Source organism: Petaurus breviceps, unplaced genomic scaffold (genome assembly GCF_028583685.1).
Source record: "Petaurus breviceps papuanus isolate PSGF00001 unplaced genomic scaffold, PetGlider_PUasm1.0 207, whole genome shotgun sequence".
In the NCBI taxonomy this organism is placed as follows: Eukaryota; Metazoa; Chordata; class Mammalia; order Diprotodontia; family Petauridae; genus Petaurus; species Petaurus breviceps.
In genome coordinates this window covers 24,119,440-24,147,188 of record NW_027185850.1, presented here as the reverse complement: position 1 = coordinate 24,147,188, position 27,749 = coordinate 24,119,440, and the positions used below count along the sequence as shown (strand labels likewise).

At 39.2% G+C, this 27,749-nt stretch overlaps 1 protein-coding gene across 3 annotated transcripts in view; it reads left to right on the top strand.

Moving 5' to 3' along the window:
- LOC138164982 (zinc finger FYVE domain-containing protein 9-like) overlaps positions 1-27,749 on the top strand; it is a 219,442-nt gene that overhangs the window by 54,868 nt on the left and 136,825 nt on the right. For all 3 annotated transcript variants that reach the window (XM_069093001.1, XM_069093002.1, XM_069093003.1), the window contains one exon: positions 23,469-23,573. The gene's annotated coding sequence lies outside the window, so the exon portion shown is untranslated. The remainder of the gene's footprint in view (positions 1-23,468; positions 23,574-27,749) is intronic.

Here is a 27,749-nt window from a genome sequence, read left to right as displayed (position 1 = left end):
GTAGAAAGCATGGTATATTGGAAGGAGTACTGGCTGTGGAGTGAGAGGTCCTGTAAGAACATCTCTTCTCTAATCCTTAACACTTTTAAGACCTTGGAGAAGTCATTTAATCTAACTCTCTAAGCTTCTTTTTTCTCACATGTAAATTAAGGAAGTTGGACTAGATGACTTGTAAGGTATCTTTTGGCTAAAGGTATCTCCTTTATAATTTGATTGGCATAATACTAGGATTTTTCTTCTCATCTTCTCAAATTGTTCCAGGAAGACACCAGTTGTGGTCCTATTCTTATTTATCTCTACCTACACTTTGTTCACTCTAAGGTGCTATTTTAACTCTTTTGTGAGGGGAAATCTCCAGAGCTTGGTATTTTGTGACCTACTCTGCCATCTTCCCAGAATCCTCCCTACTTATTTATTTCTAATGATTATTTATTCTTTATTAGACTGTAGGTTACTTGAGGGCAGGGACTCTGTCTTCCTAGCCTTTATATTTCCTTGAATATATGGCACATAGACAGACAGACAGATAGATACTAGGTGCTTAAGAAATGATTATGTTTTTCATAGTTTTATAGATTTAGAGCTGGCAGGGATCTCAGATAGGACCTAGATAAATCTCACCTTCCTTCCAGCTGTAGCATTCAGTGACTTATAGACAATCTCAGACCCAGAATGGGAAGGAACCTCTGAGAGATCCAGGGAAGGGAATTGACTTGTCCAAAGTCACAGAGGTTAACAATTGAGGTGAGCTCTGAACTTGGGTTTTCTGGCTCCAGTCTAGTGTATGAGGTGGAGCAGCATTCTTAGCTAGAAATTTGATTTGACTATAAAACAGTGAAATCAGTTTTTTCTTGCAAGTTTACAGAATGACTTTAAAAACAGTTCATATGGGACAGTTCCACAGATATTTGAATTGAAGGCTTAAACACTTAGATAAAACACTACATATAAAGTGCCTCAGTTTAACTGGGTGGAAGGTGACAACAGATCTTTAGATATATATGATATTATCGTAGGATTTAGAGCTGCAAAGTCATGTTAGCTGTCAACTAGTCTGAGAGCTTCATTTTATATGTGAGAAGAATGAAGTTTAGGGTAGTGAAGTCACTTCAGGGAAGAAATAGCCAAGGGCAGAACTTCAGTATAATTTTCTGACTTAACATAATTGATCTTCTTTATTGAACTGTCTCTGTTTAAAAAAGCAAAACAGAATGAAAAATCTCAATTGTTTGCACTATGTTATTTTCACACTCTATGGTTTAGTGAGGTTTAATATAGATCAGAAAATATGTATGAATTTTGGATGAATAATGACATTTTTCATTATCTCTTCAGTTGTGGGGTTTTCTTTTTTTGGTGTTATTTATGTTGTCTTCTTATAAAATGCATCTGTCACATGCAGTTTGTTCCATTTCATTTTGCCATTTGAACTTTAAAGATTGCCTCATCTCTAGATTGAAGCTTGGCTACCGTTCAGTAATGTACTGCCCAGTGTGTAGAGGAAGAAATCAGAGCTGGTGACAATGTTCTTTCCAGGACAGGAAGGTCAGGTACTACACTGGTAACAACCATAAGCCCGCTGTCCTTCTTTGAGGCTGCTGCCTTCCACTGTTTTTCTTTCTGTCTTTCACAAAAGCTAATGAGTATTTTTGGGGGGAGGAAGGAATCTGAAGTTAATGCCACTGAGTGTCTGATATGCTGCTATGGGTTTTTAAGAACAATAACTCATACTTCTTTTGTACTTTAAAGGGCACAGGTCACTTTTTTCACAGTAACCTTGTGAGATAAGAACAACTGTATGAAAATTTTCTCCATTTTAAGTGTTATGAAGTGATTTTTTCCCAAGGATCACAACTAGTATGTATCTGAGTCGGAATTTGAACTCAGATCATAATCCTAATTTAAGGTGTAAGTAACTTTAGAGGTCATTTAGTCCAACTTTCTCATTTTACAGATGAGGAAACAGACCGTGAAGAATGAAATGACTTGCTTCAGAGTCAGGACGGCAGCCTTGTTTCTTTGGACTCTAAATCTAGAGCTCTTTCTAGTGCCTCTTCCCATCTCCCTGGGCTACTTTCTAGATTGTTGGGGGGGATTCTCCCAGTAGTACAGCACTCAGTACTGAATGACTGTCTTCCATCCAACTTTCCTCCTCATGTCTTTTTCCTTTGTAAGAGACATTTGGGAGATGGCACTGGGTGACAGTGGACTGAGTCACAGAAAGTTAGTCAGCTGGGCCTGCAAGGTGGCTGTATCTTTGTAGAGCCACCACAGATCAGTCCAAAAACTTGATTTTAACAGTTCATTTAGGGAGTCATTCATTTAATCAGTCAGTCAAGGCGTTTTTATTGAGCACCTGCTAATGTCAGTGTAGGGCTGCTAGGTGGCACAGTGGTTAAAGTGCTAGACCTGGAATGAGTTCAAATCCAGCCTCAGATGCTTATTAACTGTATAACTGTGGGCTTGCCTCATCCTGCTTGCCTCAGCTTCTGTATCTGCAAAAAGAGCTGGAAAAGGAAATGACAAACCACTCCAGTAACTGTCCTCCCTAAATAAAAAAGCATCCCAGAAAGGGGTCCTGCAGAGTCGGACATGACTGTAGAACAAGAACAGCTTTCGTGTGTCTCTGGGGAGTACAGTGAAATCAATTTAAGACTTGATTTCTGTTCACAAGGATTTTACTGTTTCATTGGGGAAACAAGATGTACATATACACTAGCAAATTTAAATCGTGCTGAGAAGCAGGATGCAGAGAAGGATTGGGAGAAGGAGGCTGGTGTGGTAGAAAGAGGTGGCATAGTGAAGTCAAGAAGTTCATATCCTGCCTCTGACACTTATTAGCCAGGTGACCCTGGCTGAATCTCTGAACCTTTGTTTGCCTCAATTTCCTTGTGTTGTGTAAAATAGGGATAATAATTATACTTTGTAGTAATTTGCAAAATTTAAAGCACTATAATCACCATTAGTTATTATCATTCCAGTTCAAGTAATTTCACCTCTATAGGACTTAATTTCCCTGATTTTTTTTTTTTTTTTGCATTTTGGAGGGGGGGCAGGGCAGTTAGGGTTAAGTGACTTGCCCAAGGTCACATAGCTAGTGTTAAGTGTCTGAGGCTGGATTTGAACTCAGGTCCTCTTGACTCCATGGCCGGGCTCTGTTCACTGCACTACCTAGCCGCCCCAAGACTAGATGATCTTTAAGGCTCCTTTCACTTAAGTCCTGTCATCTTATTTGATTTCTTGATCTTCTAAATGAAACAGGAGTTATATAGTGCTGTTAAAAGGAGTGCTGTAAAAACATAAAGAAAACCTAGAATGCTCAGGAAGATCTTGGAATTCAGATAGGGTCCTGGAAGGATAGCCAGGATTTGGAAAGAGATAGTGAGGAAAGGGAAGGGCGTTCTAAGAAGCAGCCCTGGAAAAGTAGGGCATTGGGCTTAGAGTCTGAAGGCTTGAGGTACACCACAGAAGAGTTGTTTGTCCCTTAAGTGGAGCTAGAGGGAGACAGACCTGGCCTGATGGGTTCAGGGAATGTTTGGACTGGCCAAGGCTAAGGGAGCCCAGGACGCTGCAGACGGAGGGTGAGGTCTCTCATCTATTAAGTGGGAAGAACAATCATGTCCACCTCACAGAGTTTTCTCAGGTTCCAGGTAATGTATGTGACAAAGTTTGTAAAAGTGGGCTGTTGATAATCATTGGTATTTATATAGCACTTTAATCCAGGGATTACCTTCATTGGGTTTCACAGTGACTCTGTGAGGGAGGGACCACATGCATCCCTCCAGTTTAGAGGGGGGGAAACCCAGATCTAGGGAGGTTAAGTGACTTGTGCCAGAGATTGGAGTTGAACCTAGATTTTTCTTTCTCCCTAGGCCAGCACACTGGCCATTCTGACCTTCCAAGCCTTCCAAACTCCTCCTCAGGTTACCAGGAATTTATTGAATACATACTATGTATCAAATAGTAATTTTAATTTTTAGTGCCTTTTTGGAATGCATGTTTGATCAAAGACCCAGCTTCTGTGCCACCTTATGTAGGAAGTCTCTCCTAACTACCCTAGCTTCTAGTGCTTTCTTAAAGTTATCATGTATCTGTGTTACATGTTCCCATACACATACATGCTATTCCCCTTCCAAGAGGATTGTAAGCTCCGGGCAATGATTTGTAGGACTTTTGAATTTCTGTGTTTAGCACTTAGTACAGTGTCTGGTACTTAATAAGCACTTAAATGCTTGCTGGTTGATTAATGAATACAGGCTGTCTTATGGATGTATTGTTAAATTTCAGGTTTGAAGAATTTTTTTATTCTTTGATTTGTTTCACATGTCTTTTTTGGCCTTCAGAACCCTTCACAACCTAGTTCCCCCTACCTCCCCAGCCTTATGTCTTACCCCACATACTCTGCCATCCAGTGACACTGGCTTCCTTGCTCTTTCTTGCACATAAGACATTCCATCTTCTGGGGCGTGGCATTTTTCCTGGCCTCCTAGTCCTAGCTAAAATCTCACTTTCCCAGTGCCCTTGAGTGTTAACGCCTTGTTAATTATCTGTTAATTATCCCTAATATCCTGTTTCTTTTTTTTTTTTAAAGCAACTGGGGTTAAGTAACTTGCTCAAGGTTACACAGCCAGTTTTGTGTGTGTGTATGTGTGTGTGTGTGTGTGTGTGTGTATGTTAAGTATCTGAGGCCGGAAAGGATCCCAGGTCCTCCTGACTCTTGGGCCGGTGCTCTTACTCGCTGCGCCACCTAGCTGCCCCAATTCTGTTTATTTCTTGATGCACTTAGTGCATGTTAGACTACGTCTTGAGAAGAGGACTGTCTTTTGGTTTTATTTATACCCCTTGGCACTTAGCACAGTGCCTAGCACATTGTAGGTTCTTAATAAATGTTTACTGAATGGCAGACTTCATAGAGTTCTGTGGCTCCAGGGCTACTCGCTATAGATAAGTTTGCAGTTGATATGGTTCATTGAATATGGTCAAAGGTAGTTGTATAAATTGCTAACAGAAAGTGACTCTAGGACTCCCCAGCCCTGGATTATGTCAAGTTATAAATCATAGGATTTAGACTTGATATGTGACCTTTGGAATTTTTGGTGCTGGAAGTGGTGTGATTCTGCTCTTGAAATGAAGAAATGCCATGGAAATTCAGTTCAACACACTTAATGGATGTAGGAGGCATTTAAGTTACTAATTGTGGAGAGGTTTGAATCTGTTTTTACCTTCAGATATTCATTTGATTCTTCATTCTATTCAAATTTTTATAAGCTTTCACTATATTCAAAGTCCTGTGCTCTGTATTGGAGGAATAAAAATCTAACTTACAGAGACCTTGCTTTCAAGAAGCTTACAGTATAACTGTATTTTCTTGTAAGAGTGATGTATGTCAGAGGAAGAGTGAGTGAGATCTAGGGACAACATGGTCTAAGAAAACTGAGGAAGGAAAAGGTTTTAAAGGGTGGAGGCAAGATGGTGGAGTAGAAACAGTTAATTCTGTGTCCTCCCCCCACAACCACCTCAAATACCTATAAAATATGACTTTAAACAAATTTTAGAGCTACAGAACCCACAAAGTCATAGAGAGAAACAAATCTCCCGCTGAAGGCAGCCTGGCAGGGGTACAAGAAGGGTCTATCACAGCGTGCTGGGAGCTGAGCGCATTCCTCAGTGAGCCATGGGGTTTTGGTCCCAGGACAGCCCCAACCAGCAGCAGCCAGAGCAGACTTCAGGAGGGTGAATCACCAGCAGCAGTGGCAGTTTCCAGACTCTTCAACCCATAAACACCAAAAAGAAAGTAAAAGGTCAGTGTGGAACTCTGTTGGAAAGAAAGGGTGCAGTCCAACCCTTGCTCCCAGGGTGATAGGTGGCAGAGGCACTGGGGGCTGCAGTGTCTGCCACGTGACTGCCTCAGGAGCTCCTGGCCTACAGATCATAGGGGGACCAAACGACCATTCAGAGGGTGATGGCTCTTGCTTTGACCTGCTTGGATCTGGGTCACTTTCTTGGGTGGTGGTCTTGGGGTGAGAAATGCCAGTTTGCCAGAGTAGTGTCTGTAGAGAGGGCACTCTCCTCACACCTCTGAGAACGTTTGTGAAAACCTCAGCCATTTGGGACTAAGCTCTCCTCTCTGGAAGCAGAGTTCTACCGTGGCAAAGAACTCAAATTGACTGGCAATATGATCAACCAGAGGAAGCACAAACAGACCATAGAATCCATTTTGGGGACAAAAAGGATCAAAGCATGGAATAGGAGGAAGACAGTGAAGTCAGAATTCCTGCACCAAAAGCTTCCAAGAAAATTATGAATTGGTTACAGGCCATGGAGGAGCTCAAGAAGGATTTTGAAAATCAAGTAAGAGAAGTAGAGGGAAAACTGGGAAGAGAAATGAGAACAATGTAAGAAATTTATCAAAAGAGAGTCAACAACCTGAGTGAAGAAAATAATACCTTAAAAAATAGACTAACTCAGGGCGGCTAGGTGGCACAGTGAGTAAAAAGCACCAGCCCCTGAGTCAGGAGGACCCGAGTTTGGTTCCGGCCTCAGACACTTAACACCCACGCAAAAAAACTAGCCGTGTAACCTTGGGCAAGTTACTTAACTCCAATTGCCCTCCAAAAAAAAAGGGGGCAAAAAAAATAGACTAACTCAAATGGCAAAAGAGGCTCAAAAGAATGCCTTAAAAAGCTGAATTTGCCAAATGGAAAAGGAATTTCAAAAACTCACTGAAGAGAATAATTCCTTCAAAATTAGATTGGAGGAATTGGAAGCTAATGACTTCATGAGAAATAAAGATACTATAAAACAGATCCAAACATATGAAAAACATAGAAGGCAATGTGAAATATCTCATTGGAAAAACCACTGACCTGGAAATAGATCCAGGAGAGATAATTTAAAAATTTTTGGGCTATCTGAAAGCCACGATCAAAAAAAGAACCTAGAAATCATCCTTCAAGAAATTCTCAAGGAAAAGTGCCGTGCTATTCTACAACCAGAGGGCAAAATAGAAATTGATTGAAATCACTGATCACCTCTTGAAAAACATCCCAAAAAGAAAACTCCTAGGAAATATTATAGCCAAATTCCAGAGTTCCCAGATCAAGGAGAAAATAGTACAAGCAGCCAAGAAGAAACAATTTGAATATTGTGGAAACACAATCAGGATAACACAGGACCTAGCTCTAATATTCCAGAGGTCAAAGGAGCTAGGACTAAAACCAAGAATCTCCTACCCAGCAAAACTGAGTATAATGTTTCAGGGGGAAATGTGTTCATTCAATGAAATGAGGACTTTCAAGCATTCTTGATGAAAAAACCATAGTTGAATAGAAAATTTGACTTTCAAATACAAGAAGCAAGAGAAACATGAGAAGGTAAACAAGGAAAAGAAATCATAAGGAACTTATTAAAATTGAACTATTTACATTTCTACATGGTAAAACAATAATTGTAACTCATAAGATTTTTATCAGTATGAGGATAGTTGAAGGGAATATATATGTACATATATGTATACATACTATATATGTTCATATAGGAGGGTATATGTGAGTATAAATACATATGTGAGTGTGTATATATGTATGTACGTGTATACATAGAGGGCACAGAATCAGTTAAATATGAAGGGATGATATCTAAAAAATAAGATTAAGAGGTAAAAGAGGAATATAATGAGAGGAGATAGGGAGAGAAAGAATTACCTCATATAAAAGAGGCAAGAGAAAACTGTTACAGTGGAGGGGAAGAACAGGAAGGCAAAAGGGAATGAGTCAACCTTACTCTCACTGAATTTGGCTTAAGGAGGGAATAACATGTGCACTATATTGGGTATTTTACTCTACAGGAAAGTAGGGGGGAAGGGGATAAGAGGGGGAATGATAGAAGGAAGGGTAGATAGGATGGGAGGGTAGTTAGAAGTACATACTTTTGAAAAGGGACAGGGTCAAAGTAGAAAATAGTGTAAGTGTGGGTTGGGATAGGATGGAGGGAAATATAGTCATTCTTTCACAATGTATCTACTCTGGAAATGTTTTGTGTAACTACACATGTATAACCTATATTGAATCGCTTTTCCTCCCACTGGGGTGGGTGATGAGGGAAGAAGGGAAAGAATTTGGAAATCAAAGTTTTAAAATCAAATGTTAAAAAAAAAAAAATATATATATATATATATATATATAATTTTTTTTTACATGAAACTGGGAAATAAGATACAGAGGTACTGGGGTATAGAACTAGAAAGTCAGAGGGGGGATGGGGAGGATATAGGAGAGAGTAGATTGGGGCAAGGGGTATTCATTAGAATTGCTATTTCGGGGTGGGGGTAGGGGAAAGGGAGAAAATTTGTAACTCAAAATCTTGTGGAAATGAATGTTGACAACTAAAAATAAACAAAAAAAGAAAACTGAGGAGGGAGACCTTTTTTAAGATAGAAATATAAAAAGGAACTGGAGATAAAGTAGAGTCAGGGAAGGCTTTCATATAGGATAAGGAATCTGATTTGGACCTTGAAGGAAAGAACTTAACTTCAAGAGACAGAGATTGGAATTGAGAGGCTGGACAGAATTGATTGTGTATATGAGGGACAGTATCACCAAAGCAACAGATTATGGGAAAGGAAGGTCAGGAGAAAAATCAGGTAGAGGTTGGCCAAATGGGCTGAAATAAGGAGTTTGTGTTTTTGTACTGTGAGTTGCAGTTGGAAAGGAAAGTCATCCAGATTGTGGAGGATCTTGAATCTCAGCATTAATGAGTTTATACTTTGAAATAAAATCAGATAAAGGGCGGCCAGGTGGCTCAGCGAGTGAGAGCACCAGCTCCAGTGTCAGGATGACCTGGGGATCAAATCCAGGCTCAGATACTTAGCACCACAACCAGAAATAACTGGCTGTGTAACCTTGAGCAAGTTACTTAACCCCGATTGCTTAAAAAAAAAAAAAGAAATGAAATCAGATAGCTAATTTAATTAGTTGAAGTTTGTTCAGTTGTGGACAAAAGTTAGCTATGTAAAATTTAAGAATGTCGTAATTTGAATATTTTCAGGCTGTGATTTCTTAGATAAAAATGTTACTCTGCAGTCCTAAGGACTTCTCCTGATTTCCTTTGAGGTGTAGGAAATATTCTTTGTCCATGTATGGGAAATGATCTCAGATCTATTCTGTTTTACACATTTTATGATATTAACAGATAACATCATAAACCTTGATTCTAGGATTTATAAAATGTGTTAGTATTATTTGGTGCTTACTAGAGAGGAAACAGCATCATTGTGCGTTGTCTTGTTTTAGTGTGAGTAATTGCTTTTGGAGGAGAATAATATATTTGTGAAAGGCACCAGATTGGTATCATAGTAACTCAAACTGTGTATGAATATAGGACAGTGGTGATATGGTAAAGTAATTTCTTTAACTTACAACTCATTCTGGATCTATAGCAATAGTTGTCAGTGTTTTTTATTCTGTTAACAACTTTCAGCAAAAAATTGTGTGTACTCATATCCTGTTCATTATATGCTTTTAGATTTATTCATTATGTGCTTACAATAACTTTAATGCTAACTTTCTCCCCGAAAACCTCCAAATTAAAATTTATTTGATTATAATTAAAAATACAAATTTTATTCTTGTAATTATGCAAAACTATGAATATAAAATTATAAAACTAATGATAAAAGAATTGCAATTATTTTATGTAGACATTCTCTAGGAATTAAATAAAGTAATCCAGGAAAACCTCATATACTTATTCTTATCTACGAGACCATATTAAATGTCTTCGTTTTACAGATTTTGTTGAATATAATAACATTTTAAATGAAGTAAGTTACAACTTGGAAGATATTTCAACTTAATAATCATATTTAAACCTGGTTTCAGTATTGGACTTTTTTCATTGGAATGCAAATTTGCAATATGTGGCTCAAACTGGACCAACTTAAGTCTATTTCTGCATTGAATTTTTTCCTGTATTTACTTTAAATGCAAGAAGAAGGTGAAAAATGCTTTCTCACACAGATAGTTGATAGAAAATGGTAGAAGAATTTTACAAGCTCTCTTGCTGAAAGATGAAAATTTATTTTTTTATTTTTAACCACTTAACCAATCAAAGATTAATAGATAGGTTTTTTTCAGTTAGCTAATTACAGGTGCTGTATTAAACAATAGATGTCCTTTAAGTGCCATTGCTTTTATTACTTAATTTTAAACAATGTTTGTATATAAACTAACCTTTGTAAGGAGATACTCTCTTCAGGTATGAGTTTCCTCTCTTCTACTACTGGCATACTGCCAAGAATGTCACAGTAACTCTTGAACAGCTGACCAGTGTAGCTATCCAGTTGTTAATCTGAAAATCTTACAGACTGAAGAATAGTAACATAAGTTGAAGATAAGTTTAAATTGAAAAACATTCTTAATATGGTAATGAGAGGCCATATAAGCTTTATTTCTGCTAGATGTTTGGGATCATCTGTGAAGCTTTCAGGATGGCTTGTGATGTGCATACTCATTGATTATGCATTTATATAACCTGACATTTGTGCTGCGAGAATACACATGTTCATAGTATCTTGACCACATGATTACCCAGCTGATGAGGTGCAATTATTGGATAAAAGAGAGGAAAGAGGGAACTGCTTTTGTGCAGCATACAGAATGCAAATGAGGGTATGGGCATTTGTCTGACCTCCTTTGGAAATTAGTTTGTAATCAGATGTTGAACTTTTATGGCATTTTGAAAACAATTTGATGGCAGGTTGAGAAACTGCAAGAACACATTGAACTTAGTGTATAGTGGTCAGAGTTTGATATAATTACTGCAGGAACACCAAAATATATTTTTTAAATTTATCATTTTATTTTCCCCCAGTTATACATGTGTAGTCATGCAAAACATTTCCACATTAGAAGAAAACCTAGACCAAAATAAAAACCTAAGAATAATTAAGAAAGTAAAAATATATGCTTCAGTCTATATTCAAACTCTATCAGTTCTTTCTCTGGGAATGGAGAGCATTTTTCATTATAAGTCCTTCAGAGTTGTCTTGCATCATTGTATTGTTGAGAATTACTAAGTCATTTACAGCTGATCATCTTACAATATTGCTGTTACTGTACACAATGTTCTCTTGATTCTTCTCATCTCCCTCCTTATCCGTTCATGCAAGTCTTTGCAGGTTTTTCTGAGAGCATCTAGCTTATTATTTCTTATATAGTAGAATTCTATCACAGTCATGTACCACAGATTATTCAGCCATTCCCTAATTGATGGACATCCCCTCAATCTCTAACTCTCTGCCAGCAGAAAAGAGCTGCTATTAATATTTGAGCATAATTCCAAATTGCTCTACATAATGGTTGAATCAGTTCACAATTGCACCAACAATGCATCAGTGGTTCAATTTCTCCACATTTCCAATATTTGTCTTTCTCATTTTCTGCCTATTAGCTAATCCAGTTGGTGTGAAGTTGTACCTCAGTATTTTAATTTTCATTTCTCCCATCATTTTAGAGCATTTTTCCATATGGCTATATAATATAGAAAGCTTTGATTATTTCAGCTGAAAACTGACTTCATATTTTTTTATCATTTGTCAATTGGGGAATGGCTCTTATTTTTATAAATTTGACTCATTTCTCTCTATATTTCAGAGATAAGGCCTTTATCAGAGATACTTGCTTCAAGAGTTTTTTCACAGTTATGATAGGTAACTATTTCCCTCCATCCTGTTTCTTCCCATTTATTCTGTTTTCTCTTTCCTTTTATCCTGTCTCCTCAGAAGTATTTTGCTTCTGACTGTTGCCTCTCCTAATCCACCCTCCCTTCTATGAGCACTCACCCCCTTTTCTTATCACCTTCCCCTTTTACTTTCCTATAGAGTAAGATAGATTTCTATACCCAATTGAATGTGTATGCATTTTCTTCTTTGAAGCAATTCCAGTGAGAGTAAGTTTCAAACATTGACCATCAGTTTCTCCATCTTCCTCTCCACTGTAATAACTCTTTCTTGCCTCTTTTATATGAGATAATTTACCCCATTCTGTCTCTCCCTTTCCCTTTCTTCCAGTACATTCCTTTCTTATCCCCTTAATTTTATTTTTTAGGTATCATCCAATTATATACAACTCACACATGTTCCCTCTGTCTACATATGCTCTTTCTGACTGCCCTAATAATGAGAAAGTTCTTATGAATTATAAATAGCATCTTCCTATGTAGAAATATAAACGATTTAACCATATCAGTTCACTTATGATTTTCCTTTCCTGTTTACCTTTTTATGCTTCTCCTGAGTCTTGTATTTGGAAGTTAAATTTTCTATTCAGCTCTGGTCTTTTCATCAGGAATTATTGATAGTCCTCTGTTTCATTGAATATACATTCTCCCCCCAAGGCATTATATTCAGTTTTGCAGGGTAGGTGATTCTTGCTTGTAATTATAGTTCCTTTGCCTTCTGGAACAGCATATTCCAAGCTCTCCAGTCCTTTAATATAGAAGCTGCTAAATCTTCTGTTGTCCTGATTGTGGCTCCATAATTTTCGAATTGTTTCTTTCTGCCTGCTGTAGTATTTTCTCCTGGGAGCTCTGGAATTTGTCTGTAATATTCCTGTGAGTTTTCATTTTGGGATCTCTTTCAGGAGGTGATCAATGAATTCTTTCAGTGTCTATTTTACCCTCTGATTTTAGAATATCAGGGCAGTTTTCCTTGATAATTTCTTGAAAGATGATTTCTAGGCTCTTTTTCTGATCAGGGCTTTCAGGACGTCCAATAATTTTAAAATTCTATCTCCTGGATCTGTTTTTCAGGTCGGTTGTTTTTCCAAAGAGGTATTTCATGTTGTCTTTTATTTTTTCATTCTTTTGTTTTTATTATTTCTTGATGTCTCATGGAGCCGTTAGCTTCTATTTGATTAATTTTAATTTTTAATGAATTATTTTCTTCACTGAGGTTTTGTGTCTGGTCTGGCCAGTTCTGTTTTTTGAGTTCTTTTCTTTAGTGAATTTTTGTGCCTCTTTTTCCATTTGGCCAATTCTGCTTTTCAAGGCATTCTTCTCCTCTTTGGATTTTTGTACCTCTTTTACCATTTAGCCTATTCTGTTTTTTTTTTAAAGTATTTTCAGTATTTTTTGGTACCTCCTTTACCAAACTGCTTAGTCTTTTTTTTTTTTTAAAGCAATTGGGGTTAAGTAACTTGCTCAAGGTTACACGGCCAGTTATTTCTGGGTGTGGTGCTAAGTATCTGAGCCCAGATTCGATCCCAGGTCATCCCGACTCTGGGGCCGATGCTTTTACTGTGCTACCTGGCCACCCCTGCTTATTCTTTTTTAATGATTTTCTTGTATAACTCTCATTTCTCTTTCAAGTTTTTCCTCTACCTCTCTGACTTGATTTTTAAAATCCTTTTTGTGCTCTTCCATGGCCTGAAGCTAATTTATACTTTTCTTGGAGGCTCTGGATGTAGAAAGTTTGACTTTGTTGTCTTCTTTTGAGTGTGTGTTTTGATCTTCCTTCTCACGGTAGTAACTTTCCATGGGCAGAACTTTTTTTCCTGTTGTTTCGTTTTCCCAGCCTATTCTTGACTTTAAGCTCTTTACTAAAGTGGTGCTCTGCTTCCAGGGTGGGGGCGCAGTGTCCCAAGCTTCAGGGATTTTGTGTAGCTTTTTTCAGAGATACTTCTATGGATCTGTAAGTTTTCAGTTTTTTCAAGATAGTATGATCTGCCTATGCTCTGGTCTGTGCTTGACCACAAGCACTTCTTTCTGCCCTGTAACGGTGATGAAGGTCCCTACTCCACCGTGGCCACAAGCTGTGCTGTGCCAGTGCTCCTCCTTGTCTTGGGGCTGCCATCCAGGACTGCGCCCTGGATCCAAGCATGGGCAAAGCCGCAAAGTCCTGCCTCAGTGCTAGCAAAGAGACCCTTGTAATCTCTTTCTGACCAGCTGTTTGACCTCTTTACCATCTGTGGGCTGAGAGAACTGGAAGATGCTGCTGATTCAGTCCCTTCCAAAGCCTGCCCCTGGTTTGCTGGGGCCTGGTCTGTGCTGGCACTGGAATGTGCTCCACTCTCACCCTGGTGTGAAAGACTTTTCCTACTGAACTTTTAAGCTGTCTTGGGCTGGGAAATTGTTTTACCCTGTCCTTTTGTGGGTTCTGCCACTCTAGGATTTGTTTTAGGGCATTTAGCCTTTGTAGGGGTTTTGGGGAGAGCTCAGGTGAGTCCTTGCCTTCTTTGAGCCATCTTGGCTCTGCCTCCCACCGAAGACTTTTTGCATATGTTCATATTGATCTCATTTGCTACAGAAGCAAAGCTATAATGTCTCCAACGACATGCACATGTTTGTTTTCACAGAGGAAAGACATATCTGTAACATAACGGGAAATTATTTATTGCTAAAGGTACCATTAACAAGCCCCTTGGGAACCATTAATCTCTAAGAATAAAGCTTTTTCCTAAAGTTTGTCTTAGCTGTCATCATTGAAACATGTCTTTTAGTTGATTTGGAAAGGCAAAAGCAGTCCCTGCTCCCATGACCCTTACATTCTAATGGAAGAGATAACATGTAAATAAATGGTTATATACAAAAATGTTTACAAAATTTGTAGAAGGTAACCTCAGAAGGGAAGCCTCTGGCAGCTAGGTAGACTATGAAAGACTTTCTTTTAGCCCTAAATCCTGTGATCCTAAAAAATTGTACCTCTTTGAGCCTCAGTTTCCTCATTTATAAAACATGTGTAGAAATTTTTAAAACATTTTTTTTAAGAGTTTACTATGTGCTGGAATAAGATACTTGACTACGTGTCTTACTAGGTGGTTGTGAGGAAAATGCTATGTAGACCTTAAAATGATACATAAACAAGCTATTATTACTTTGATGCTGATGGGGCTATTTTATTTTGTCTTTGTATTCCTGTCATATGACAGAATTCCTTGCAGATAGTAGGTGTCTGATAAATTGACTCTGATTTCATATACTCCCCCTCCCCCGTGAGTATGAGGACTAGAGGAGCAATCCCTATCATGCTTTTTCAATGTGACTTAATCCCTTGTTCTTCTGTAAATGAATGAATGGATGAAAATCATTTGTTAAGCAGTTACTACTTGCCAAGCACTGCAAAATACTGGGGATACAAATACAAAGACCGAAAACACTTAATAGGGGAGATAACATTGATAGTGGAGAATGGTAGTCAGGTGTTGATATCTTGGATTGGAAAGTCACAGTAAAGCTGCAGAGGAATAATTAGGTTGATTTCCAGTGAAAGCATTGATTTTGGATCTGGAACCATTATGGTTCTAGGACTAGAAAGTGAGGGTGGAACCTTGGAGTATGGTAAGGATCTGCTATGATGATAAGGTGACTTGTAAGAAGATGCACAAAATAAAGCCTGGATGGGACTCACAAAAAATAGTGGGCCAGGCAAGGTTCTCACCCACTCTGCAGAGGATTTCCTCAGTGGCTGGAGTGCCTTCCTCTTGGTTTCTTGGAGTTTGGTGTAGACCCCAGTATAGCAGGTCTTTTCATCTCTTGTTCTGTGCTTTTACTGTATGAGCATCCTGTGTCCTTTTCTAGCTGTGTATGTCTTTAGTGATGGATGGAATTCTGTATCTTTTGTACCAGTAAAATCATCATTGATGAACTGTTGCAGCCTCTTTCGACCCATCCTATGTGTCTCTGTTGTAATTTTGGTTCTTTAAAGGTTGTAATGTTTCATGGTGTCACTGTTCGTGTGTCATTTTTCCCATCACGGAGGATCTCAGATCTGGGACCTGGTCAGTAAGCAGTTACTAATGTTTGCTGTGTCAGTCACTGTACTGACTGCTGCAGATACATAGAAAGGCAAAAATATAGTTCCTGCCCTCAAGGAGCTCCCAATCTAATGGGGGATTCAGCAAGAAACAAATATGTATAAACAAGCTATATACAGGACAAATAGGATATAATAGATGGAAGGCACTAGCATTAAGAGAGACTAGGAAAGGCTTCCTGTAGAAGGTAAAATTATAAGAGGAATTCGAAGGAAGCCAGGAAGAGATGAGGAGAGTGCATTCTAGGCATGGGAGACATCCAGAGAAAATGCTCAGAGATGAGAAGTGCCATGTCCTGTTTATGGAACAGCAAGTAGGCCAGTGCCCCTGGACCATAGAGTGTGTGCGTGTGTGTATGTGTGGAGGGGATTGGAGAAGAAGGAGAGTGTAAAGTGAAGATCCTGAAGGTAATAGGGAGCCACTGGAATATATTCAGTATGGGAGTGACATGGTGGCACTGGTATTTTAGGAAAATCACTTTGACATTCAAATGGAAGATAGCCTGGAGTGGGGAGAGACTTGAAGCGGGTAGACCAACCAGTGTACAGTGGCAGTAATTGAGGCATGAGGTGATGCGGGTCTGGCCCAGAGTGGTGGCAGAAGAGAGAACGAGGCCTTGGCAGAAGTTCAGATATCGGGGGGGTGGGGTGCGGCGGTGAGAGACAATGAAGAGTCATTTCTGGCTGATACCTAGTTGTGAGCCTGGGGGACGAGGAGGATCATGGTGGCCTTGACAGTAATAGGGGAGAGAGGAGGTGGCTTAGAGTAATGAGTTTTGCTTTTGGGCATGAGTTACAATGATAGAATTGATTTTGGAAGTGGTCATACAAAATGAGTTTGGTTTTGGACATGTTGAATTTAAGATGTCCACTGTTCATCTAGTTCAAAAGGTCTGAAAGGCAGTTGGAGGTGTGAGACTAGAGGTGAGTAGGGAGAGTGGGATGAGATAAGGAGATTTGAGAATAGAGATGATAGTTAAATACAGGGGAGCTGGTATCACCAAGTAATATAGTATAGAGAGAGAAGAGAAGAGGGGCCAGGAAAGAGCCCCCTACCTCCAGAGCCCTATGGGATACCCGCAGTTAATCAATGTGACCTGAAGGAGGACCTAGCAAAAGAGACAGAGGGAACAGTCTGATGAGTAGCAGCAAAATTAGAGTGGTGTCCTGAAGAAAGTACCAAGGAGAAGCCAGTGATCATCAGTGTCAAAGGCGGGGTGAATGTCAAGGGTGAGGATTGAGACAAGGCCATTGGATCGATCAACTAAGAGATATTTTGGAGAGAGAATTTTTGATGATTTGATTGATGATATCAGAAGGTGAATTGTACAGGAGTTGAGAAGAGAGGAATTGGAGGTACCTATTTTAAATGATTTTCTCAAAGAGTTTAGTCACAGAGGGTACAAAAGATCTAGGATGATAGGAGGCAGGGATGAAAGGATCAAGTGAGAGGTTTTTGAGGGTTAGGAGAGGGGCCCCAGAGGACACCTAGTCCAGTCTACATCTGAACAAGGATTCCTTCTGTGATATTTGAGAAATGGTTATCTACCCTGTTGTATCAACAATGCAATATTCACAATGCCTACAGTAACTTTAAATATGCTGATATGGTTATTAATTACAAAATATGCCAGGCTCTCTACATGGGGGATAAAGCTAGAACATTTATTCAAATGCCAGAAAACTGAGTCCCCAAACCAGAAAGTCTAAGCCATCAGTAGTTATGCAGTTGGCACATGTAGTTAATGTACTAAACACCCACATTCTCAAGCCTTCAAAACAGAACAGGCTACCTCAGGCAAAGACCCTCCTCTTCTCACTCACAGCAACTGCACAGGCAGCTCTGACCCCTTGCAGTTCCCATCCCTGGCAGTCTTCAGCAGGAGTCCTTAGCAGAAATTCTGGCTGGCTCAAAAGAAGAAGGGAGTTCACGCCACCACCACTGCTACTGCTGCTGCCGCCATGCTTCTAGTCACTGCACAGACTCTAGCTTGGCTTCTGCTTCCTCTTGCCCCACCCCTTCCTGCTACGTCAGCAAGTTCAAGAGGCATGGAAGATCTTTAAACCCCATAACCTTTACACCTGTGCTTTAAGACCTAGAGCCAGGAGAAAGCCATTGCCTCCCCAGGCAGCCCCACCCTACCTTTGGATAGCTCTTTTTGTTACCAAGCAAACTTTTCTTCACATAAAGCCCAAATTTTCCTTCCTTCCTTCTTTCCTTCTCCTCCCACTTTTACCCACTGCACTTCATTATATGCTTTGGGCCAAACAGAACAAGTCTAATCTCTTGTTTTATACTTCTTTCTTATACTAGTTTGTTATTTTGCATTGTTTTTACTTATAAAACTTTTATCTCTCTTTTTTGAACAGAAATTCTTTTAAGTGGTGATGAATTACCACTAAATTACTTTTTTGTCTCCTTAGTCTAGCACAATGTGTCATGGATAATGGGCACTTATTTTATTTAAAATATAAATGATCTTTGAATTAAATTGAATCTCTTATTAAATGTGCAAGTGAACTACTCTGCTAGTTTGTAAATAGTGTTATGACTCAAATTACGTTACTTACCCCATCCACATATTCACACATACTTTTGGATATTTCAGTGCTTGTTGCTGTGTAATCAGTTGGACTAATAAACCTGTCGTATGGAGATGTATCTATCTGCTCATTAACCATTTGTAATGTTTGGATTGGGACACCTAGATCCCATTTATCCCATTTATTCTCTTATCCAGATGTGGAATCTGCTATTTTCCTTTTTGTGATGGTTTTTGTGAATCACCCAACTGGTAAAAAGGCCTAAAATCTTGTGGAACATAAATTATATGGTTGTACTGTGTTTAATAAAATACCTTGTCTGAGCTATGCTATATATTTGAACCAAATAGTTCCATTGATTAAACTTGTAAAGAATTGGAAAAGTGTTTTGCTTCATGGTGACTTATGGGGATGAAAAAGGGGAAATGCTTTGCTTTTAGAGAAAGAACGTTGTAAGTGGAGCCTGGGATTTGAGTTTTGTCTTATTTTTACTTGCATTCAACACCTGCTGGGCTGAACGTTTCTGAAGATGGAAAAGTTCCTGGAGGTCATTCAACCCCATCTCTTTATTTTACAATTTGGAGAATGGAGAATTAAGTGACTTGCCCAAGGTTACACAGACAGTTATATGTAGCTGAGCTAGAATTGGAAACCAGACTGTTCTCACTCCAATTCTAGGCCTTTTTCTCCTGTTCCACTTTGACTCCTTGTCTTACCTATGAGGGCTTTTCTTATAGAATGGACATACCCAGTGCTACCCACCTATCTTGTAGACTTGCCATGGGGCTGAAGTAGAGGAATCATAATAATTGCAACCAGTATTTCTGACATTTGCATTAAAGCTTGACAAGCACATTACCTGTAATAAGCGTCTTATGTCAACTGAGGTAATATATATAAAGTTTTCTATAAATGTAAGCTACTTCCATCATCACTATCATTGTCATCATCATCCATGCCTTGGAACTTTTGGTACTCTTATAACTAAATTCCCTTGAATGGGGGTCTCAGGTGGACCAGCCACATAATGAAATTCTTTTGTAATGATTCATGTTAGAAGATTGTTCAGGGCAAATGACTGCTTTAAAGAGAAGGAGGGAGAAGTATGCTTTGCAAAAAGTCGGAAAAGGTGGGTTTGAGGTGTGGCTTTGCCGTTAACCAGCTTGCTGGGGGCCGACTAATTTATTCAAGATTGAAAACATTAATTGCCCTCCCCTTCCCAATTAACTCCCAACTCATCTTCTTAATTTTCTTTTCTCCCCTTTGAGTTTAGCCAGGATTTTAAAAATCGTTCTTGTCATCAATCTCTCCTCTTCTGTTGTAAACTCTTCTATTGCATAGATTTCTACAAATTGCTTTCATTTAATATTTTAAACGTCATCTTTTTTCTTGTCATTTTTCTTCACGGATTAAAAAGAAATTCTTCTTGGTCTCTTCATTTTCTTATATTTCAGTTTTTATCCTTCCTTCTCTTCTGTGCCTCGGGAAAAAGAGTTTTTATAAGGAAACTGAATTCCAGAGAAATTAAGTGACTTGCTCAAGGTCACCTATAAGTAACTGAGTTGGAATTGGAACTAAGATTTTTCTCACTTACTATTTTGGCCATTGCTTGGTGGACCTCCTTCTTATAGAATCTCATCTCCCAGCCTGTCCTCAGGGATGTTACCAACCCATAGTTTGGAATACCACTTAAAGACTTTTTACAAACACTCAGGCCACCTTTCCACCTAACAAGCCCGGCCTTACACCATTTTTTAAATGCTTTAGGCCATCATTCAAAATTTGCTATTGTCTTCTTATGCCCATCATGTACCTCTCCTTGGCCCTCTGGGTCTACTACAACTTTAATTCCATAGAGATTGTGCTGTTGCAAACATCCAGCCATGTGGCTTCACAGGAAGAACATTTATGGTAAAATACAGGAGAAACTTGAGATTAGAAAAGCATTGTGCATATTTCCAAATGTAGTCTAACCTAATTTTTGTATTAATCATTTTTGACATTGGGCTAGTTCCATGTTTTAAAAGGAAAAGTCTCTTATATGGTCATTGAATACTCTGATTTTATCCTCACAACAGCCATGAGAAATAAGTGCTACAATTATCATCATTCTCACTTTACAGATGAGGACTTCAGACTTGCCCAGGGTCACACAACTAGTGAATTTATTAGGCTGTTCTGGAACTCTGGTCTTCCTGATTCCAGGCTCAGCAGTCTGTATGTTGCACCAGTGGTATAGGTTTGTGGGCAGTGAAGTGAGTTGTGTTCTGGACATTCAGTTGTAATTGGCTGTCTTATGTGTGCTTGTGAAGTGTATCAGCTGGTTGGTGGCATTTGAGGAAGGGAGTCGACTTGTCCAGAGGGATTTCTCCTCAATCATGGCTGTGATTAAAATTATGAAAGCAGGTCTGGTGACCTGGGGGGACACTTCTCTTTTTAAGGCCCTTTGGTTTAGGGTCTGAAGAGAGGTGATCAAGATGGTGTTGGTGTTGGTGTGACTCAGCTGATGCAAACTGCAGGCTGCCTCTCCTTTGGGGAACCTTGCTGCTTCAGTTATGCTAGCTTGCCTTTTCCTGAGTAGTTAAGTAACTTACCGTGTTTCCCCATTAATAAGACACTGTCTTATTATTGTTTTTTGGACAGAAAAACACCAGAGGGCTTATTTTCAGGGGAGGGCTTATTTTAATGAACATTGACAGCAATTTTAATAAACAGGTAAATGTGAACAAAAAAATGTACCTTTATTCAATAAGCAAATCACTGGGGAAGAACAGGATGACGCGCTCACTGCTGCAGCTCTGATTGGATGCAGCTCGGAGCGCGGCATGCGTTTCACGGGGGGGGGGAGACGGTGCATACAGAGGGTACTGTAATGTAGCATGTAGCGCAGGGGATCACCTTCACTACAGTAGCAATCTCAATAGGGCTTATTTTCGGGGGAGGGCTTATTTTAGAGGAATCTTACACAGTAAGGGGAGGGCTTATTTTCGGGATAGGTCTTATTATCGGGGAAACACGGTACTTTGGGGTCACACACAGTATGAGGCAGTGAACCCAGAACTTCTTAGCTCTGAGGCAGCCTTTCCATCATTTGTACCAAGCTTCCTCTTTCAGACTTTTATTTTGTCCCTATTAAATTTAATCACATTTGATTTGACTATTTCACTCAGTAGTGAAATCTTTTAGATTCCTGCCTATCATCCAGTGTGCTTCTAATCTACCCTAATTTTGTGTTAGCTACATCTTTGATATGCATGCCTTCCATCAGCTTTATCTTAATCACTGGCAAAAATGGTAAGTAGCACAGGCCTAAATATAGAACCTGGGCTACTACTCCATTATAGACATCCTTTCAAGTGGATTTCTCTCTTGGGCTTCAGTTTCCTCAGTAAAATTAGGGGTTTGAAGTAGGTGATTTCTAAGGCTTCTACTATTTTTTAACATTTTCTTTTATTTGATGAATTTCATATAGTGGAAAGAGCTATGGATTTTATAGTCTGAGAACCTAGATTTGAATCTTGTCTCTCACATACTTACCTGTGTGACCCAGGAAAATAACTTTTAATAGTAATAGCATTTACCTGGTCTGCAAAGCACTTTACAAACATTTTAGCATTTTAACCTCACAACAATCCTGGGAGGGGGTACTAATATTATCCCCATTTTACAGATGAGGAATTTGAGGCAGTAAACATTTTAACTGACTTACCCAGGGTCACATAGGTATTAAGTGACTGAGGCCAGATTTGAATTCAAGTGTTCCTGACAGCTATCAGGTCTAGCACTCTACCCTTGGGTCACCTAATTCTCTCTAGGTTATCTAGAGAGAATATATTTCTCAAGTAAAGTCAAGTCTGTGAGCATTTATTAAATGCCTGTTATGTTCCATATGTTCCAGGAACTGTGCTAAGCACTGAACAACCAGTGAAAAAGCACAAAATCAGTATAGAGTACCTTGTGTGAAGAGAGGGAGGAGGGCAGTGTCACTTTGTCACAGAGTACATGGGGGAAACGTAAGCTTTATGAAGACTAGAAAGATGGGAAACAGCCAGGTTATGAATAACTTTAAGAGCCAAACAAAATGTTTTGTATGTTTTCTTGGAGGTGAGAGGGAGCCACTGGGGTTTATAGAATATGGAGTATGACATGCTCAGGCCTGTGCTTTAAGGAAGCTCAGTTTGACAGCCCTGTGGAAGATGGATTGTACTGGGGAGAAAATTGGGCTAGTGGGTGGAGGAAGAACCAGCTAAGGAAAAAGAAGGAGAAGTCATATGGGTGAGAACCAGGAGAGAGAAGTGTCACAAAAACCCAGAGAGAAAAGAGTATCCAGGAGGAGGGGGCGATCACCAGTGTCAGAGGTTACAGGGAAGTCAATGAAGAGGTTGTGCTGAATGATACCTAAGCTCTCTTCCAGCTCCAACTTTTGCAATTGTTATCAGCTATTTTTCAGTCTGAGACTAGGTTAGACTCTTCAACCCTATGGATATTAGTAAATATTTAGGAGAAGGAAAGGGCCTTTACATTCCCCTGCTGTCAGGAGGTCATGTTGGTGTAAGATCAGATGCTTCCAGACAGGGAGGGAGACTGGCATCATAAGAAAAGCCATTTGAAGGAAAAACAGTTGTTTGGCAATAAAATGCGCAGCAGGAAGCTTTTCGAAAGGCGACACAAGCATTCTGTGTGTGCAGGATCACGCTAACAGCTGACATTCTTGTTTAGCAGCCACTTTGTTAGTTCTTGATTCTTGGAAGACCTATTGTAATGTACAATAATTGACTTTGTAGTTATAGTTTCATGAATTAGTATTCCACTCAAGGTCATTGGGGAAACAATGACTGCCTCAGTTTGTAGTGATGCTATCCAGTAAAAAACAGCAGAACTGGCAGCAAAAACATCCTGAACTGCTTATTGACACAATCCTTTTACATTTGACAGTCCTTTTAACAGAATGAATTGGGTTTACTCTTACTTTCCATGGTACCTATGTATTTGATTGGGAAAGGACAAGGGTTTGAATCCCATTGCTCTTACTTGCATGGCATATGACAGAAGTATGTCAGAAAAAAGGGGGTCTCTGGCTTCAGTAGATATAATGGACAATGTGTTTTTCCTTTAGGATCAAATTGAACTCGGTGAATCAGTAAGACTGGCTAATGGGGTCACCTACAGCATGAAGAAGCATAGAGTCTTTTTCTTATCTCGTGTGTAAGGGGGGAAAAAGGTAAGAAAATTATTTTTTATTTCTCTTTCAGATTTTATTTAGGACACACATAATAGTGCAGATATGACCCTGTTTATTTTTTTTTATGGTTTCAGTACCAGCTTTGTCTTTAGTATGCTTCATAGCTCATATTATCACAAAGTTCAGTTTTAATTTTTCCAAAACTTGCCTGCCCATTTCTGCAGTACCTTTAGGTTCTGGCCTTATCTATCATTGACTTCTGTCCATGAGCCTATTTATTTATTACTCTAGGAGGAAAATGGATTCTTCTTGCCTAGAATCAAAGTGCTTTTACTTTTGCTTAAGCTTGTTTGATGGTGGAACAATACACAAAATTGAGTAGCATTGTTGGGATCTCAGAAATCTTAGATTCCTGTGTTTTTCAAACTTTTTTGAATGCCTACATCAGAAAAAATTTTTGAGTATGCACCCCAATATGTGTGTATTTATAAATCATACACATGTGCTGTGTGACCATTTGTGTACATTATAAAACTTGAACAGAAATAAAACTGTTAAAAAGGATGAAGCAATATTTCATCCTAGAGGTATAAGGAGTCACTGGAGTTTGAGTAGGGGTGACAGGCTCAAACTTACACTTTGGGAAAATCATTTTGGCTGTTGTGTGGTATATGGATTGAAGAAGAGAGAAACTCATGGTGAGGGGACCAATGAGGAGTTTATTGCAATAATCTAGGTTAAAGGTTTTCAGGGCTTAATTTAGCTCATTATTTGGCAAAAACTGCTGGGAAAATTGGAAAATGGTATGGCAGAAACTGGTTATAATCAGTGTCTGACACCATATACCAAAATAAAGTCCAAATGGGTACGTGATTTAGGTATAAAGCCTGGTTTTACAAACAAATTAGGGAAACAAGGAATAGTTTATCTGTCAGATATGGAGAATGGATGAATTTATGACCAACCAAGAGATAGAGAACATTATGAAATGCAAAATGGATAATTTTGGTTACATGAAATTGAAAAGTTTTTGCACAAACAAAGCCAATGCAACCAAGATTAGGAGGGAAACAGAAATCTGGGAAAGAATTTTTATAACCAATGTCTCTGATAAAGACCTCATTTCTAAAATATATAGAGAATTGAGTCAAATTTACAAGAATACAAGTCATTCCTCAATTGTTAAATGGTCAAAGAATATGAACAGGCAGTTTTTGGAGGAAAAAGTTAAAGCTATCTATGAAAAAATGCTCCAAATCACTATTGATTGGAGAGATGCAAATCAGAGCAACTCTGAGGTACCACATCACACTTAGATTGGTTAATAGGATAAAACAGGAAAATGATAAATGTTGGAGAGGATGTAGAACAGTTGGAACATTGACTTGTTACTGGTGGAGCTGTGAGCTGATCCAGCCATTCTGGAGAACAATTTGGAATTATGCCCAAAGGGCTATAAAAATGTGCATACCCTTTGACCAAGCAATACCACTTCTTGGGCTGTATCACAAAGAGATCATAAAAAATAGGAAAAAGACCCTTGTGTACAAAAATTTTTACAGCAGCTTTTTTGTGGTGGCCAAGAACTGGAATTTGATGGGATGCCCATCAACTGGGGAATGGCTGAACAAGCTGTAGTGTATGAATGTAATGGAATACTATTGTGCTATAAGAAATGATGAACAGGCAGATTTCAGAAAATCCTAGAAAGACTTACATGAACTGATGCAGAGTGAAGTGAGCAGAACCAGAACATTGTTCACAGAAACAGCTACAATGTATGATGACTGATTTTGATAGACTTAGCCCTTCTCAGAAATTCAAGGACCTAAAACAGTTCCAAAGCACTCATGATGATAAATACTATGCACATCCAGAGAAAGAACTATGGAGTCAGAATACAGAGCGAAGCAGACTGTTTTCTTTTTTTGTTTTTTTTTCTTTTTTCATATTCTCTCCCATTCGTTATAATTCTTCTATGCAACATGAGTAATGTGAAAATGTGTTTAATAGGAATGTATGTGTAGAGTCATACCGTATTGCATACCGTTTTGGGGAGGGAATGGGAAAGGATTTAAATTTGAACTTAAAATTAAATTTAAAAGTTATGGAAGTGAATTGTTGAAAACTAAAAATAAATTAGTAAATTAAAAAAATAGAAAGAAAAGAAAAAAGTTTGGAAAAGGAGTATAACAAAGCTATATATTGTCACCTTACTTAACTTATATGCAAAATATGTCATGCAAATTACCAGACAAGACAAATCAGAAGTCAGAATTGGAAGCCTTTTGGGGGTAAAAGTTTTTATTATAGTTGCTGTAAGTATTAGTGAATAAATCTAAAAGAATATTATGAATACTATGTTAAATTACCCATAAATGCTTTTTTGTTGTTATTGTTGAAAAAAACTCAAGGAACAAAACATGTTGGGAACCACTGATACAGAAAAAAGCTTCTAGTGCTTGGGGTACTTCATGGAGGGTCTGTGGGATTACATGGACAAGAAGAGGAACACAGGATAGGAAGGAGCGACTGTGTTTTGGTGGGAAAGAGTACTCACATCAATGAGATCCCAGGCACGTTCAGATGTTGAATGAAGTCTATAGCACTGTAAAGTCTAGGAGACATGTTCTTCATTAGAATCTTGTGTAATAGGCACACTGAAGGCCTTACCGTTTCATGGATGACAGGAGAGACACTCAGATTAAGCGGTTTACCCCAAGATCAGACAGTCGACGAATGGCAGCACGAGCTTGGAGTTTGGGTTCCCTAGCTGCACGTTAATCGGCCACCCCCCTCCCCACCTGCTGCCATCCTAGCAATAAACATGTTCAAATATGGGGGAGGAGGAAGAGCAGAAAGTTTTGTCCCGTCGTGCTGTAGCCAGAGACACGTGAGACTTGTTACAATTGCGTGATAAAGGAAGAGCTCTCCTGGGATGGGATTGGCCGATGGACCAGAGGCTGTTAGTTGTTGTTTGTTCTTGGTTTTCACATCATGGATGATGTGTTGACTTGCTTGGATTTAAGTGAGGCAAAGTTGTACAGTCATCAGCCTCACTCTCTCTTCCAGAGTCATTGAAGTCCAGTGGCAGGACAAAAGTCAAGATGACCGGCAAGGGCTTGGTGTTTTTTATGTCTCACCAAGCTCTAAGTGCTCCATAGTGCCCACTTCAGCATCCTTTAATGTCCATTGGAACAAATTGTTCTCGTCTACCCATTCCGCCAGGGGACGTCTTCATATGCTTGGGGTAGACATCCCCTAACTCACTGACAGGTCTGCAGCCCATAGGTTACCCTCAACCGGGTTTAGCCTCCCTGCTGAGATAATTTTACTGGGGTGTAGCCACTGTTCTGCTGTAGCTTCTTGCAGCCACAGGTGAGAGTTGGGTGAATCTGATGGACACCGAAGGCAGATGAGCATCCCTAAAAAGGTCTCAGCAGGCCCTCGTAGCAGAGGTTCTGGTTCTCCCTGAGCACTCCGCATACCTCAAAGGCTGGTTACTGAGCAAAGAGAAGAGTATGGAGACCATTGGGTTGAGTGGAAAGAGCACTGTCTCTGGATTCAGAGGACCTGGCTTCTCTGCTGGCCGCATTGTGGGCAAGTCATTTTCCCTCTTGAAGTCTGAATTTCCCACCCTGGAAAGTTAGAGGATGGAACTATCAGAGAGCTATTGGACAAACCTTTATTAAGGTTTGTGCTCTGTGAATATGAAGAATGATTTCTAATCCAGTCTCACAAACTTGCTAGCAGCGTGATTCTGGGTAAATCACTTGACCTCACCCCATTTTCTCTGCTGTAAAATGGGGACAGTCACACCTATGGAACAGGGTTTTTGTGAGGCTCAAATAAGAGATGCAAAGCACTTTACAAAATTTAAAGCACCATGTGAATGCTAGTTATTGTTATATCCATTTTAAATTTTGAAACATTTGAAAGGGCCAAGGACTTAAGTGGTGACAACTGTCTTTTGAGTTGTTGATGACTGTGGCTGCTGGCAAGGTGGGAGGGCAAAGTTTTTGCAGAATGATTTGCCATCTAGCATCTTTCCAAGGGTTACATCCCTGGATGATTATCACTGGGGCTGAGCTAGAAACTGCTATTCCCAGGGCTCTTGATCAATGGCCTGTTACTGGGAATTTGATAGTTGGTATTGATGGTAGTGAGGTGGGAGTGGATCCTTGCTCCACAAGAATTACTCCTTTCCATCATGGC